This window comes from Lagopus leucura, unplaced genomic scaffold (genome assembly GCF_019238085.1).
Source record: "Lagopus leucura isolate 7727_CA_CO unplaced genomic scaffold, USGS_WTPT01 Super-Scaffold_100002, whole genome shotgun sequence".
NCBI lineage: Eukaryota > Metazoa > Chordata > Aves > Galliformes > Phasianidae > Lagopus > Lagopus leucura.
Genome location: NW_024962263.1, coordinates 71,855,916 through 71,873,203, shown reverse-complemented (window position 1 = coordinate 71,873,203; position 17,288 = coordinate 71,855,916). Strand labels below are relative to the sequence as shown.

General features: G+C 38.4%; 1 protein-coding gene across 22 annotated transcripts in view; it reads right to left on the bottom strand.

The window, feature by feature from the left end:
* Positions 1–17,288, bottom strand: part of RIMS2 (regulating synaptic membrane exocytosis 2) — a 437,811-nt gene that overhangs the window by 321,913 nt on the left and 98,610 nt on the right. The gene's annotated exons all lie outside the window — the stretch shown is intronic.

The window sequence follows — 17,288 nt, the reverse complement described above, 5'->3', positions numbered from 1 at the left end:
GCAACTTATTAATTTAATGGCATATTGAGATTGGTTATGATATTATCTTAAAGTTTTGATTATATACACGTAAAATTAATTCACCTCATTTTTAGAATCACAGAATCATTTGTGTTGGAAGGGACTTTTAAAAGTCATGTAGTCTAACATCCCTGCAGTGGACACCTACAGTGAGATCAGGTTGCTCAGAGCCTGGTCCAGCCAGATCTTGAATGTCTGATAGTGGAGGTTGCCACGACCTTGGTGTAAGACCTTGCCCTTAGCTCTGTTGAACCTCATTAGGTTCACCTAAGCCCACTGCTCAAGCCTGTCCAGGTTGCTCTGGATGGCACTCTGTCCCTCAAGCACACTGACTACACCACACAGCCTGGTGTCCTCTACAAGCTTGCTGAGGATGCACTCGATCCCACTGTTGATTTCACTGATAAAGATAAGAAAGAGCCAGTAAGAAAGTCCCAGTACAGACCCCTCAGGGACAGCACTCATCACTGATCTCCATCCAGACATGGAGCCATTGATCACTTTAGCACTTCACTCCTTAATTTCCATTTTTCTTTATTCTTGATTCTTCTTTATTTATTTTTTGTCTTACTTTTACTACATATTCCTTCAATGTCTACACTCAGCCCTCAATGTAGTTATCATTTCTCCAGTTCTAAGCCAATACTGAACTGTTTCTTTTTCAAATGCTCACAAAAGGACTTTCAGTGGCTTAATTTAATGCTCTTCGTTATTCTTTTAAATGCTAGATGGTTGAATTACATTGAAAATTTAGCTTCTGCTCCATAATACATCTGGTTCTGCCCACCACGAAAGGGTTCAGAATCTGTAAGCTGTATCTTACTTTTATTCTCCAGTAAGTTAATTAATAGAAAATTTGGGCCATGCTGCCTTGTCAAGACTCATCAAAAATGTTTTTGGTGAGAGCTCTTACTCAAATTCACTGATTTCCTCATCCCAATCTGCTATGCTAGGAGCAGTGTACTTGCCAGTGTAATGGTGGCAATATGCTCCATCCTGGCAAGTATCTCTCTTTTATAGCTCTGATACTCCACTTTTGAGAACTCAAGTCAGCTTATTTCAATGAAGCAGAACAAGTTATCTAAGCACTGACAGGGTAAAAATATCAAGGCTCCCTGAGCAGCTGGTTGTCTGAAGTGGTCTAGATTTGCCTTGAAGGTCAATACCGTGCATGCTTCAGGCCTGGCCATCAGTCAAATATAATGTCAGAGCAGGTCTATTTTACTTTTGTGAATTGCTAATTAGGAAGAAGACAAAATCTCCAAAGTTAATCTTCCACACTGAAGACAGAAGTATTTTTGCTCTCTTTAATAAGTTACAAGTAAAAGCCTTTAGCATTTATGCATGTTTTTCTCACTGTTGAAATAAGCTGTAAAATTTCCATCTATGTACTAGTGTAATGAAAGGACCTGAACCAAAAGTATAAAAATATATTACAACTTCAATCACTACTGGTCAAAATCCCCCCCAAAATTTTATTAATTTCCTTCTATTAGTAGATATTGAAATGTTACAAAAACTAAACACCACAGTCTAAACACTTAAGCAACCACGTCCTCATTTGTCAGTCACATTTTCTCCCAGGACAACACACTCTAAGATGACCAGTATTATCATCCTGTACTCAACAAAATAATAGGTCTTTCTGAATGAACAGAACTTAATAGCTCTTCTTCTAAAAGAATCACAAGAGTCCTTCTGATCTTCCCTAGGACACACAAAATGTCGTGACCCGCTCCAATATAAATCTCAGCTGCTACCAATCTGGGTAGCTGATGATGTATATCAGAGCAGAGCAATGCAATTGCTGGGGCCATGAGACCAGCATGAAACAAGCAAATGTTTTATGAGAAAAGTTCAAACAAGCCCAGGCTATGTAAAAGCTATTGCCTAACTTGGTTGTACATGTCATTATTGCAGGTAACTTTGTTGAAGACATCTGATACTTTAATGTTCATCTTTAAAGCCTGGAAGCTATTTTTCACTGATTGTCAGTGGCACTTTATGAAAGACACTATGTTATATGCCAGCCGTACTGAAGTCAAACTGGCTCTTGCTGTTTCCACCATTCAATATTTCTTACGGAATACTGAAGTAATTTGGTCAGACCTACAGGAAATAACAGGAGCACTTAAGCTGAAAGCACTTCATGAAACATAATGAACATTTTCAAAAATGAAACTTTACTTAAGGCATTCATATCGGGAAAAAAAAATAAATGTAACATTGCTTTATTTGGAAAAGACCTCTAAGATCATCTAGTCCAACTGTCCATCTACCACCAGTATTGCCCACTAGACCATGTCCCTGAGTAATACATCTAGCCTTTCCTTAAACACCTCCGGGGATGGTGACTCCACCACCTCCCTGAACAGCCTGTGTCAATGCCTAACCCACTTCTTCCCAAACCAGCTGTAGGCAGAGATGTCCCCTGTCCCAGTCTACCCAACACATCTCCACAACATTGCATTCTGCTGCTTGGCTTGCACTAATGATCTCTCTGAAGCCCTCTGGTGCAGAGTGGTGTCTCATGTTGCACAATGGGCCTGGGCTGTTTTGGGAGCCTGCTCCCACTCTGAACCTGATGAGACAACTCTCTTCTGCACATCTCTGGGATGGTGCTGCAGCTACATGCAGAGCAGGGTGTGCTGCTGGATGCACACAGGCACAAAGCTTACTCTGATCCTGCTGCTTTATGATGCTGAGCTTTCTCACTTGCTTCTCACTCTTCTGCACACTGATGCACACTTCTGTGCTGTTGACCCAGGCAGATACAGTTTTAGCTTCAAATAATTACAAAGAACAAGCAAAATGGCAATCGTCAAGCTCAGAAATGTATGTATTGTCAACGCGCACTATGAAATTTCAATTCTGCACCACTGGCAACAAACTTCTCCATTCTATCCGAGAGCGTAGGAGTATTTCCGCCATGTAAGGAACACCAGTAATTTACAGGGCAGGCCTCTCAACTATGTCAGTAGGAGCAGAGAGAACAAGGTGGCACCTGCTGTGTGGGAATTCTCCTTCCGCCAGCAGGACTCACTGAGGCAGCTGCCCCACAGCAGCTCCCAGGCCTGCAGCGACATCTTGCCCTGAACAAGGCCCAGATGGAGTTTTGTGTGGCTGGGCCAGACATGCACCAAGAAAGGAAGCTCCATGAGTGGGTCTTGTGCTAAAGCTCACATTTTGACAGTTCTGCAAGGGAGAACCACAAAAGCCTTACCTCTGAAACAGCAATTTAAAAAAGGTTAATCCTTTCCTCACAAACTTTGCATGCTGAAGCAGGCGCACTGCCTGCTACACCCATTTCCAGTACTCCACCACCACTCTGAAGAACTCAGAAGTCTAAATCACAAACACTTTTTGTGCACAAGCATCATCTTGTTGTGCACAAGTTGCATCTTAAAGCCTCAATCCTCAATGCCAGAACAGGTCCAATTTTAAAAGGAAAACATGGAGCAAAGTGTGCTCTTCAACAGCTCTGACAGACAGACATTAAGTAACACTTTAGAGACTGAAGTGCCTGCAATGCTGACACACATTTCAATACGAAAGGCTGACCCACCACCTAGTGCCTGGGATAAGAATTGCTGAAGCTTTTTTCAAATACATTTCTCCCGGTGCAAAAATAATCACACAAAATACATCTATCCTGACATTTTCACATTAACTCTTAAAATTTTTTTTCAGACAAATACCTCTTCTTAGATACAAAACTTTCTTTTTGAGAAGACATTCCAAGTTTGGATTCGACAGATTTATTTCAAATCTTCCAGCTGCTTTCAGTTCACAAACATTATTCTATACAGAGAAGGAGCAAATTTTGTTGTTTTTTTTTATTCCTTGACCACTTCTCACAAGATTATTCTATAACATGCTCTAATTTCTACCAACACCATTGAAAAGCTTTCATTATATAATACTAGCGTTGTTTATTATTAAAGTACACAAAAGCAAACTCTGCAATAGACAAATAATCAGCCGCTGCACATCTGCGTAGCAAACATAATTAAGGCAAGAAAAATCACTCCTTTATATTGTCCTAAATAAAACCATCATATATTTGTTCATTAGTTGAAACTTTTCATAACCTATTATATAAATTCATTTAAATGGAAAATAAATTTATGAAGAAATTAAATCTGAAGACATTTTAAATGAAATTATGTGTAATAAAAATGATACAGTACCACAGTCATTTTAACAGTATCTAATAAATTATGTGAAAAGACAGCTACCTCACAAAATACTCACTATTCCTCATATAATTAAACTACAGATGGCCCAACGCTAATTTCTGAGAATAAAACGTAAGACTCACTATATTTAAAATTAGATTAAAAGACACTGTGTATTTGATTATTCATTAACCTGAGTACGATAGTTTAGATACTACAATTTAAGAAACAATTACCCTAAATTCTCATTAGTCTTAAGAACAGTACTTTGTGTGCAAGTAATTCAGGAGGTGCAAAGTAATAAGGCTTATAGAGAACAGTAAAGTTTGTCATTACAGTACTACCTGCTTTCAGCATTCATTTCCTTGCCACAAGCAGGAATGTATTAGTGCAATATTAACTGCTATGCCTGTTGCCAGAGATTTTCAGAAAGTTTCTCTTAGAATCACAGAATCCTTAGAGTTGGAAGGCACTGTTAAAAATCATCTAGTCCAACTCCCCTGCAGTGAACAGAGACATCCACCAGCTAGATCAGGTTGCCCAGGGACCTGATCCAGCCTCTCTTTGACAGTCTTCATGGATGGGGCATCCACTACATATCTGGCAACCTGTTCCTGTGCTTCACCATCCACTGTGTAAGACTTCTTCACTATTTCTAATCTAAATCTACCTTCTCTGAGCTTGACGCCATTTCCCCTTGTTCTATCACAACACACCCTGCTAAAGAATCTGTCCTTTTCTCTCTTGTAGCTTCCCTTTAGATACTGAAAACCTTGCAGCCTTCTCTTCTTCTGGCCAAACATCCCCAGCTCTTTTAGCCTGTCCTTGTAGGTGAGCTGTTCATCCTTTGAGTTTCCATCACTTTGTTTAAATATATATATATATATTATGCGTGCAATTCCTTAAACATTCTCCAAGGTAGCAAGATCACAGCACTGAAAGGAGTGGGGAAGAAAACTGAAGAAAATTCTTTGTTTGGGCCCAGCATCAAGCAACTAATTACGTTTAATAATATACTAAAGTTAACTCATTTTTTTTAACAGTCTGTCATATATACCAAGTAACTCGATCACATTATGGCAGAGTGCAATATTTTCAATGTTTGAAGCCGTCCTGTACCAAAGAAGTTTTTCTGAGGAAGAAACACTTCACTTACTCCGTTAGTCACCGCTTTGATCTGGAATAGACACTGCTGAATCAGTGCTGGCACTTGGCAACATGAGCCAGCTCCCTCTGTAAAATCACTGAAGTTGCAATTACACAGCAAATGCATGCGTCTTTTGCTAATGTGGCCTTACTATAAGATACACTGGTATCTTCCTTACTTCTTATCCCAAGTTCTGCTGAGCTTTCCCCATTCTGCATGTTTAACATATAATATTAAGTGTTTCCTAAGAACTGTTAGTCTAATCAGTGGTGTCTTCATTCTGTGGCTGCAATTGTCCTGATCAGAAATAAAACTTTTTATTATTTTTCATGATATTTTGAGTTCAAAGTTCTTTTAACTAGAACAGAAGATTTCTGTTAGCTAAAATATTAAATCCTATCTATTTGGTTCTGTGCACTACTAAAAATGCCTCATGTTTGCTCTAAAACACAACTCATGTTTTTCGCAGCCTGAAATCTTGATTCCCTCTTACAGCTAAGACTACTAATACATGCTATATTCTTTTCTACAAGTTGTTTCCTTAAAAGTTTTTAATTTCACAGAATCAAAGAATTGCAGGTGTTGGAATGGACCACATGAGATCACTGAGTCCAACCTGTCTGCTAAAGCAGGCTCCCTACAGTAGGTTGCACAGGTAGGCATCCAGACAAGTCTTGAGTATCTCCACAGAAGGAGACTCCACCACCTCTCTGTGCAACCTGTTCCAGCACATTTACCATAAAGTTCTTCTGCATGTTGGTATGGAACTTCACGTTTTTCAGCCATTACTCTTTGTCCTATCACTAAGCACCACTAAGAAGAATCTGGTCTCATCCGTTTCCCTCCCACCTCCCTTTAGATACTTATAAATGTTTATTAGATTCACTCTCAGTCTTCTTTTCCCCAGGCTGAACAGACCTAGATTACTCAGCCTTTCCTCACACGGGAGATGTTCCAGGTCCTTTATCATCTTTGTTGCCCTCTGCTGGACTCCTTCTATAACATCCCCATCTTTTATAAACTGGGGAGCCCAGAACTGGAGATAGTATTCTAAATGTGGCCCCACCAGGGCAGAGCAGAGGGAGAGGATGACCTCTCTCAAGACTCCAGCCACGTTCTTTTTAGCACATCCCAGGATACTGGCCTCCTTTGCCACTAGGGCACACTGCTGGCTCATTGTCGACCTGCTGTCCATCAGGATCTGCAGGTCCTTCTCTGCAAAGCTCCTCTCCAGCAGGTCAGCCCTAACCTGTACTGATGCACGTGGTTATTCCTCCCCAGGTGCAAGACTCTAAATTTCCTCTTGTTAAACCTCATCAGACTCTTCCCTGCCCTACTCTCCAGCCCGTCCAGGTCTTGTTGAATGGTAGCACAGGCTTCTGAATATTTTACTATTATTTTTATTTAAGCAATTGCTTACAACTGTGCAAGACTTAAAATACGTACTATCAACAGCCAGCACTCAAACTTCTGTAAATCATAGGGGCTTTCATAGTAAGTGGAGGATTTAGGGCTCATCTCTACGGACATTCTACTAGTGGTTCAAGTTAAGATGACAGATCCACCTTCTTTAGTTAGTAAAATTTTTAAATGTGTTGTTTTGAAGAAGATCATATCTAATGCATGCTCATTCACTGTGAACAGCAGGGTGTAGATACATTTTAACAAAGCAGAAACATTTCAATTTCATTACACTGTTGTGACCATACAAACAAGTCATCATCATGTAAAGATGTGGACTTCACATGATCACATTCTACATTTTTTTCAAGTAAACCTTTTTAGCTTTTCCTCTGTTTTCCTTCCATGCATAATGTCTTCTGTAAAACTTAAAAACTGCATCTCTTCCAGTATCAATCCTACTTTGAGCAGAAGGTTGGACTAGATGACTCACAAGGTCCCTTCCGAACTGAATGATTCTATCGCCCCTTCCAACAGGTTTTTTCTAACTCTCTTCCCACACAAAAGTTCATCCCAGGTAACTGCTTTAAGAGAATTGATTTGACTCTAACAGAAAAACTCCCTGTCGTCATGTCATATGTTTCTGTGAAATTTTCCTTAAGGACTTTTTTGTTTTTATTTGATTTATTCAATCTTAGTGCTTCCCTTTCAAAGCAAAATGAATCTGTAAGATTTCATATTCTCTACAAATAAATTAATAAATAACATTACTGACAATGAATAGTAGCTTCATCTGCTACTGTACTGTAGAAAACAGAGGTTATATCTTATCATATATCTATTCAGCTATACATAGGATGCCTTCATCCTATGCACAAACATCATTTCCTTCCATGAAATGTATGCATTTATTCCATATAGTATTTTACAAGAACCAAGATAATCCATGAGTTTGTGCCTATTATAAAACAGTTAAGAAAAAACCTTTGTTTTTCCAACATTTTGATGCACCACTAGTCTGTGCTATGGTACTGTTTTTCACTTTCAAGTGAGTAATAAAGTTAAAATCGGTATGGCCAACTTCAGTTTTTATTGGCCCTATATGCACGATGATGTATGTTGCTATTAACATTTGCCTCATGGACACACATCCCCCAGAAATGCATTAAATACCTTCATGGATTCCAATGCTACTTAAAGGTGGAAAAGTTTACAATGCAAGACCAATATATTTACCTGTATTTTAAAGGATACCTGTATCTGCACACACAAATGTTATATGCTTAAAGGAAGATTAAACTACACATTCAATCATGAGTTTGTAGTGAATTCGTGAATATATGACATATGAAAAGTTATAATAGTAGCCAACAACTGAGTCAGCATGAAGTAGGCATATGGCTTATGTCTGCCTTTGAAAACAATTATTGTTATAAATTTCCTTTTGACCAAGAGTACAATCAGTGAATCGGACACTGACTAGGAAAACAAATTACTTGTGTTCAAAAAATGTAACAAACCCTTTCAAGTGTAGGGTAGGACTAGAAATTGTTTCTTGGAACACTAATTTAGGTGAGTTGATGTAAGTCAAAAATATTTCGTAACTAGTCTCTCTCTTCCTAAAGTATGCTACATAAAAATAAGCAGCTCACATATAAAATAACTGATAGTATTCAAGATCTGAAAAGGCTTTAATCTGCCTTCTTCATTTTGGTATAGACACTCTTAAGACTGAAGCATTTCTAATCAACTTCAATGGAAATACGCACATAATTCCAGCACAGAGCTATATAGACAACTACTTCAAAGCTTCCAGTTAGGAAATGGCTAATGTGAAACCAGGTGTGACTAGGACATTAAGACACACTACACACCAGAGAGTGTCATGTCCCAGCAAACACAGCTGCACTGCTTCCAAAACTGTGTTTGTAAGCCCACACATTACACCATTAGGGCCACGAGTGTAGTGGGTTTTTTTCACACAAAATAAATCTGCTGCAATTGAACAGAATTTATAAGGTATTTCCACAACTCTTTCTTTAGCCATGATAACTTGCATAATTACATAATTTATCAAGAATGTACAGCTGACCAAGCTACACCTTTACTAAGTGTAAAGATTTGTTACATCCTTAAGAAAGCAAGAAAACTGAGCATACATTTGCTGTCACTCTTCTCAGCTACAGTTTAAGCTCATTTAATAAGAATACTGGATTGAAAGGGACCTTGCACATTGATTCAACTTGCCAGCTGCTTGAGGCAGCTTTACAATTTAATAAAGTTCCATCTTAAAATTAACTAGAAATAACGAGGCCAAAATCTGTCAAAATGCTTTTCCAAACCCTATAGCTATAATGGAAAGAACATCTTTTAATTTCGTGTTCATTTATTTCAAGCTAGTTTATCACTATTTATTCTTATGCCACTGTTGTCATTTAGTTTAAGTAGCTCCTTTGTCTTTTGTGTGTTTCTTTTCTGGTATTTTTGAAGAGACAAATCACATCCCCTTTCTGCTTTTATTTTGAAGGATCAAAAAGATATAGCTCTTTCAGGCTATGCCTCTTCTAGCAAAACAGAGCCAGGTCACAGGGCCAGGTGCTGACTAGATCTTATGTATCCTGGCACCACTCAGCTTTTACTAACCAGCATCTCCCAGACAGTGCCAGCACACAATGCAAGGAAACAGCATGGAGCAAGAAGTGTTCCCAGTAAGCAGCTTGGATACAGGTACCCTGCTATGGAAAACAGATTTCAGGAGTCTCAAGCAGGACTGGGTCCACACAAGAGTCCCTGGCCCATATTTCTGCGGCTTTAGCATTAAGTCACATACATTCATTCTCACAGTCATCCCAACAGTCCTACTCTGTGCATACAGGCATGAAGAGCACTGCGTGCTTTTACAACATCCTAGACTGTTTTCTGTGTGAAAAACATACTGTTTTCAATGATTTACAACAAGGGACTTCCCTTTCAGAGTAGAAATTAAATTCCTGATTTACACTTAGCGCTAAGTAATCTCACTGATTTTTCCTTATGGAGTTTGCAAGATCATCCAATTCTTCATTATATGCTACCCTTTTCCTCATATGTACAGATAGTTATGCAAATTTGTGTCACTGATGTATTTAATTACTGCCTCCTTTTTCTCTGTGTCAAGAACACTGGTGAAAATATTAAACACCATCACCAATAACAAAGCTTAAGAAACTAAAGAGCTGCATATCATTTTTCCCTCTGTATCACTATTCAGTTAAACCTCATTCTTTCAGTTTACCAGTAAATTCTAGATGGCACTGTATCATCTAACTGTCTGTAAAGCAGATCCAGATAACTGCTATATGTTAATATAAGCACGTCCATCTGCAACCCACAGCTGCACACAGCTGCCCCTGCCCCATCATGGCAGCAGCTCTTCCCATGGCAGCCCAGCCCAGTCCTGGGCACACTCCCATCACTGAACAATAACCAAGCAGAACTGCCTGCGCTGAAAGCAGGGCATGGGGAAGGCTCAGTGCAGTGCTGACTTCAGTTCTCATGCCTGCCACACACACTCAATCAAATCAAAATCCACACGTATTACACCTTACACTCCCTTGTGCCCCTTGATTAGTAACACACAGCTATTGCTGATACAGTATTTCAACCTACCTCATGTCATTTTGGTAACTGGCTAAACACGCGCTCCTGTGAACAGCAAAAAATACACAGGCCTTGTTTTCCATAAAGGAAATTGAGTATGAGTTCCAAGATTGTAAAAAAAAAAAAAGAAAAAAAAAAAATCAATCTTTGGTATATTTGAAACTCCATCTCCAGTTGACATAAATACACTGCCTGCAAATTTTCAAATGGACTGTAAAGAGCTGCAATCAGATATTCAACTCAAAAATTTGATCGTGGCTCTTTACCAGATTTTTGTAAGACTTCTTTACCAGAGAAAAATGCCCCTTGCTTCACTTCTTATTCCTGTCATCGCTTTTTGGCAGTATGTACATTTGTGAACAATTATTTTCAAGGCTGAAGCACTGGGAGAGTAAACTTTCATCAAAAATCTCTGATGAAAACCTTGAAAACTCATTAAGAATTGCAACCATTGCTGCTGAACCAGACTGATACATTAGTTTCACAAAAATAAGGTCAAATATTCCTCCATTATGTTTTAGTTGCTTTCTTTTTTATGCTTTAGTTAAAAAAAGGTTTTGTTATTAACATATAATAACTATAGTATATATCTTATATGTGGCCCAAGACAATTCCTCTTCACTCAGCGCAGCTTAGTAAGTCAACAGGTTGGATACCAACATGCTAGTACCTACTCATCTCTGCACATAAACCTGAATTCCTTGAACTCTTCAGTCCAACTGATTTTTGCCTATTTCTTTGATTAGTTCCTCAGAAAAGAGTTCGCTGTGTGTTGTTAGAGCAACTGTTGCTAATGCATTAAAACTCTGTGATGGAGGAAAGAGAGTTACATTTTTGGTAGAAAAATAAAAATAGGCAGCAATGGCTTGAAAAAGGCAATACAGTGGACATGATAACCAGTTTTCCACCAATGTATGGCGAAGTTATTAATGCTAACACAGTATCACACAAACCCAAGATGTCTGAAAATAATGTTCTCTTACTCTTCTTAAGAACAGATATTAGAACTTTGGCTTGGTTTTCTTAAAAGTTTTTGTATTAATTTAGGCAAAGCATGTACTGTGTTCCACCAGATTTGGCATGTAATAGAAATCATCCAAGTGGCAGTCCTACACTGTTTTATTTCACAAAGATTCTTACACTCAAAGGCACTGGCAAAACTGTTCAAATATCTTACAGCAATTTGACTTTCATTACCTGAAAGTCTCAATTAGATGTTATTTATGTGGCTTTTTGAACAAAGTTCTGTACTTGCATAGCAGCTTCATTAAGAAAGCAAATGACAAAAATACTGAATGATCCTACAGCACAGAGCTATTGACCATACTCATCAGTTAATATCCATAGGCTGCAGATGATTAGCACAAAGTGTTTGCAAGTTATTTCCTACTGCAAGACATCGCATCCACAAGTAGCTGAGAAGGGTGAAAATGTGACAGGAACACAAAGCCTGTGGTCTGTATAAATATGTCACTGAGTTGAAGTCAACAAAACTGAAGCATTTACTTCCCCTAAGCCATTACTCACTACTGAAATTATCTGATAAAAATGGAAGTCCCAAGTGGAATGAAAAGTAATAGAATGGTAAAGGCAAAACTGAAAGGAAACCTATCCCACAGTTAGTGCTGTACTGAACCCCACACTGACATTCCCCAGTTTAATGTAAGCTTGCTGCCTAGACTTTGACAGCAATGTAGTCACAACAGCACAGCTCTCAGAAACCTATAGTGAGTTCCTCATTAATACAGATCGTAAGAATTCAAGATGTAGACATGTTTACACGAGATGCAGTTACAATTAACACTAAAAGGAGGTTAAGGTAGTTAGGTGAAAGTTTTCCTTTTACTGATAGTATTAATCAGTAGAATTTGAAAATATGTTACTAGGAAGATATTCTACCTTCTCTAAAGTAAGTACTGCTTCACATTTGACTCAAATAATTGTATCTAGAGTTCAATGATCACTTCCTGCTTAACTTCCCACTTGTAGGTAAGTTGGTAAATCTCTTCACATACACAGTGTATGTATGCAAAGTGCTTAAATTAGAGCTGACAGTATAAAACATAATGCAAAGGCTCATATTTATGCCCTTCAGAACTCAAAGCACAAGGATTCAAACAAGTGAGAATGGGAAAGCATCTTGAAGAATATCAATAACTGAATGGGTTAGGAAAAATTTCTTCTCTGATAGAGTGGTCAGGCACTGGAATGGGCTGTCTTAGGAGGGGAGGTGGTGAAGGTCACCATCCCCAAAGGTGTTCAAGAAATGTTGTACTGAGAGGCACGGTTTAATGTGGAAATACTGGTGGTAGGTATATGGTTGGATTGGATGATCTTACAGGTCTTTCCCAACCTTGGTGATTCCATGATCCTATTACCCTAATATCTCTTGACACAGAATCCACACTAAGATTTCAGCAGCTCATAACTAATAGACTTCTCAAAGCTTATAAAGACAATTTAGTTCTGAAAAACTATGCATCATGACTTGAAACTCTCCCAAGAATAAAAGGCTTTCTAGAAATAAGTCATGAAAACCACGTCTGTGCCTTAAAAATGACATGAGTTTGCCAAACAAAAAGCATGTCATGCATTACGAAATCTTTCTAAGTAGGCTGTGCACTTATCAGTTCACTCTAATAAACTGGTAGGCGGGCTGGAACTAGATGATCTTAAAGGTCTATGATTCTATGATATTTTCCTAGTGTCACCTCCGTGTGGCTTCAGCTTCTCTCTTAATTTTTATAGCACACACTACAGAATAAAGTGTATCAATATCTATGGAGATAGATATTGATCTATCTCCAGTCTGTCTAAATGGGCAAAGTTAAATGTTTGAGGCTTCAGAAAGAAAAGCAGTTAAACAGGCGCTTTCATTAAGATTAAATCCTGTCACAGTGGTGTCTTTAATGAAAAAATGTTTTATCTTCACTATTTTTCTGCTTTATATGTGTTTTCATTTCTAATTCTAGATGAGACCCACCCCACATTTAACTCCACTGAAGATGAAGACAGCAGTCTGGTTCTCTCTGACAAAGCCATCCCTTCCTTCCCTAGTTGTTGCCATTTAAGTTTGTAAAAGCTGACATTCTCAGCCTCAGACAATTAATTGCATTATACAGCAGAAAGCTGTTTTGTGGATACATGGCACAAAGAAACACTAACAACTAGGTGATATGTACATTAGTATGTTATGTTACACATTCCTCAATTAGGTTAATAAGTAGTAATATGAATTGTAGGAAACACTGACTTGGCAACATCAGAGTAAAATCTTTGTGGCTCTACCTAGTGGGCTTCAGTATACCGTGTTCACAATGTGACCATTATGTACTATCAGAAAAAACGCTCTGGAAGTTTGCAAAGGAGACTTTGAAGCTTTCCCTCAATATTTCTGTCATTTCTGTAAGCAACCCCTAAAATGAGCCTGATTTCTATAAAGGTTTTTATTTTTCATTTCTTCCCGATGTCAAGTCAGTATACTAACAGGCTCAAAGGCTCCCAGATCAACCACGCTTCGTACAGTCCCTGCCTGTCCCCATCCTCCCCTCCAGTTGCAGCATTCTCTGACGCCTATGTTGCACTCAGCTGTTCAGTAAACAAAAATAAGTCTAGGCATTTTAGGATTGCTTCAGATCTGTGAATATAAATCTGCACAGCGTAAATCCTCAAATCTCTGGATTTGCAGAATCTTCTCTCTCAACAGAGCAAGCATCAGCCACAAAGGAAGATGTGTTTTAACTGCTGTTATATTTACAACACCTTGGTTTGTACTGAGGCTTTGTTTTGAAGGATTCATCTATCTCAGTGGTATGTAGGTTTTCCTTACAACAGCTGGTTCCAAATCACAGACTCCTTTAAATAAAAGACTCTGGTGGTTTGTTTTTTTTTTTATAATTGGTTGAAAACAGGAACTCTGAGATATTAGCAGGCCTGTTCCTGTTCTTACCCCTGCCATCAGAATGTTCACCAGTAAGGTGACAGGTGCTTTATATCTAAAAACCTGAGTGTATATAAACCAACATTTTTAACATTAAAATGACAAAAAAAACCCTTGCATTTCTGTTGCTCATATTATCAAATCACTCAGTATCAGATCACTTTCAAGTTTCTAATTAAAACCTATTTCATATAAAGTATACTGTGGGATGATTGTAACAGCAGTGTTTCTCCATCTACTGAAAACGTATTTGCCAGTTATCTTAATCCTATTTGGCAAGTTGATTTCCTATAAGCATGTGATGCAGAAGACAGAGGAAGACATGCTCACATTGAAATTAGCACCACCATACTAAATACAAAAGTATAATCCAAGCAAATAAACGTCAGCACTTCTACTGCTACCTTCACTCTTCTGCTCACTCTGAAATAAGTGTTTTTCTCTCATTCCACTTAATCAAAAATTTCCCATAGCATTCAGTGTTGCTACAGTTCTGATCCCCTTGCTTGGAAAGGCTGCTCTTCCAACTGAGGGGTAAGATGCAACATTGAACTACTTAAACACACCAAAGCATTCTCAAAGGAAAACGCCATTAAGAATGCCCAACTAAAGGGGAAGAGATAACCACAGACTGAACATTATACACACCCATAAGGATGAAAACCACAGGACAGCACAGCTTCTACTCTACAGTAAAACTACTTTTCATAAACTTAAAATGAAAACGACCAAGGTCATTGTATAAATAGCATGTTTCCAATGCATTCAGCTTAACTGTAGAGAATCTAGTAAATATTGGGGCTATGGGGCAAGATTCACTAATTCTGCTCTAGATATGCTTAAGATATACAAGTCACAGCTTCATTGCTGTGCAGTCACAATTTTAAAAGGCATAATGTAGACCTGACTGCAGGAAAGAACCCCACGTGCCTTCCTTTTTTTTAACATTTCATATGCCCTTATCAACTTTCTGAAGGATTGCTTTAAGGTTTTACTGTAACTAAACTGAAATGTGTAATCAGACCTGGATAGAGAAGCTTTGGTACACATGGGAAGGGAGTAGTTGGAGTAAAAATTAATGCTTCTCCCCCAGTTGTTTTAAGGCTTTATTCAAATTACATCACGGTTGTCAAAGAGGAATTTGAATTCCATAAATGCCCAAAATTCAGTGCTGGACACCTCATGTGCTGCTAGTGAGGTGAGAAACACTGGCTTTGGAGAGGTCGACAACTGAAAACTCATGGATTTATATGAAATTCTTTATCTTCTGGCCTGTGAACTATTGCATGTTTGAGGGGAAAGCTGGGCAGAACATGTACAATATTGATATGTGTATGTCATCTGGCTCTAACTTTCCACATTAGCAGATGTGTGGAAAACACTATTCCATGTTAACTTGAGTCTTGAGAAAAGTGGATCACTACAGCACCTCACTCACTCACTACCATAACAGGAACAAGACACACTGGGGCTGTCATTCTGGATCACCGACATGTACATCTTCAACATCCTTGATTTCATCCCTGCAGAGTACATCCAGATTTACTGTACTGTACCGTATTGTCCTCATGTAGCTCAGGCACTGTATGCTTTCTAATCAGATGCATGCTTCTCTAGACTTTCTTTGTTTGATATTTTAGAACATCTTTCTACAAGGATATCAAAAAGATCTAAAACACTGACTGATCATAGAAATCCTCCAGAACTTCTGATTTAAAGTACCTCGCAGCAGGACATTTCAGAGCGACATACAGAAGTGCTCCACAGTTTTTGCAGAGCCAAAACAAGGCGCTTATCTTAAAGCCTAGATTCTTATCATTCAGGGACCCAGTTAGTTCACAGTCTGCTGTTTAACAAGTCAACTGATCTCTTCTCTCTGGTGACAGCAATAGGACCCAAGGGAATGGCATGGAGCTGTTAGGGATTAGGAAAAGGTTCTTCACCAGGGGGTCAGGCACTGGAACAGGGCTCCCCAGGGGTCACAGCCACTGGGGTCACAGCACCACCAAGCTGACAGAGTTCAGGAAGCATTTGGACAACACTCTCTGGCATATATGTCTATTTTTGGATGGTTCTTTTTGGAGCCAGGAGATGGACTTGACAGACGCTGTGGGCTCCTTCCAACTCAGGAAATTCTATGATTCTACAAACTATGCTCTATAGGAGGCTTCAACTAGGAGTACTCCATGCTGACTTCAGTGGTAACCAGTAAAGAGAAGGCTATTTAAAAACCATCCAAGATAAGGACCATGTCTTCTAATCTTTACTAAAAAGGTGAATATCTGTCCACTTACAAGAGGTTTTCCTTAAATACACCTCAGATGATCTGCTAGTAGCTGTACTAAACATGAGCAGCAGAGATTAGTAAATAAGGTTAATACAAACTATGCTTGTGAGCAACTAATTCTACAAGGCTTAGAGCTTATATTACTTAAAATTTAATTTAAAATTTATGACAACTACAGAGGTATCAGAACCCAATTCAAAATAAAAAATGCATATATGGCATTTTATTAAGCCTTTGGCACAATAATACTACAGAAGTCTAACACTGCAGTATCAAAGCTATTTTATCACACAGTCTACAAATAGTCAGCTAAACAAAATAAATGAATCTATAAAACAAAGATGATTACATTAATCTAGGAAGAGTTCAGAAACACAAAAAGCAGTCAAAAAGTCAAAAAAAAAAACAACTCTGCAGCATAGTATAAAGAGTACATAGTAAAATAAAGCACTTTATCTTGGATAAAAAGTTTTTTTTTTTTTAGAGATTTTTAATGGGCACTTGCAAGTGGTGTTAGGCTCTATAACACAACCTGCAAGACTTTCACTTTTTGCTACAAACATGTTAATAACAATGCAAACAATACTTATGCTCTTCCCAAATGACTGAGGCATCCATTGCAGTGAGAGCTCTCTTTGTCCTCCCCCTACTGATATCCATGCCTAACCGAAAACA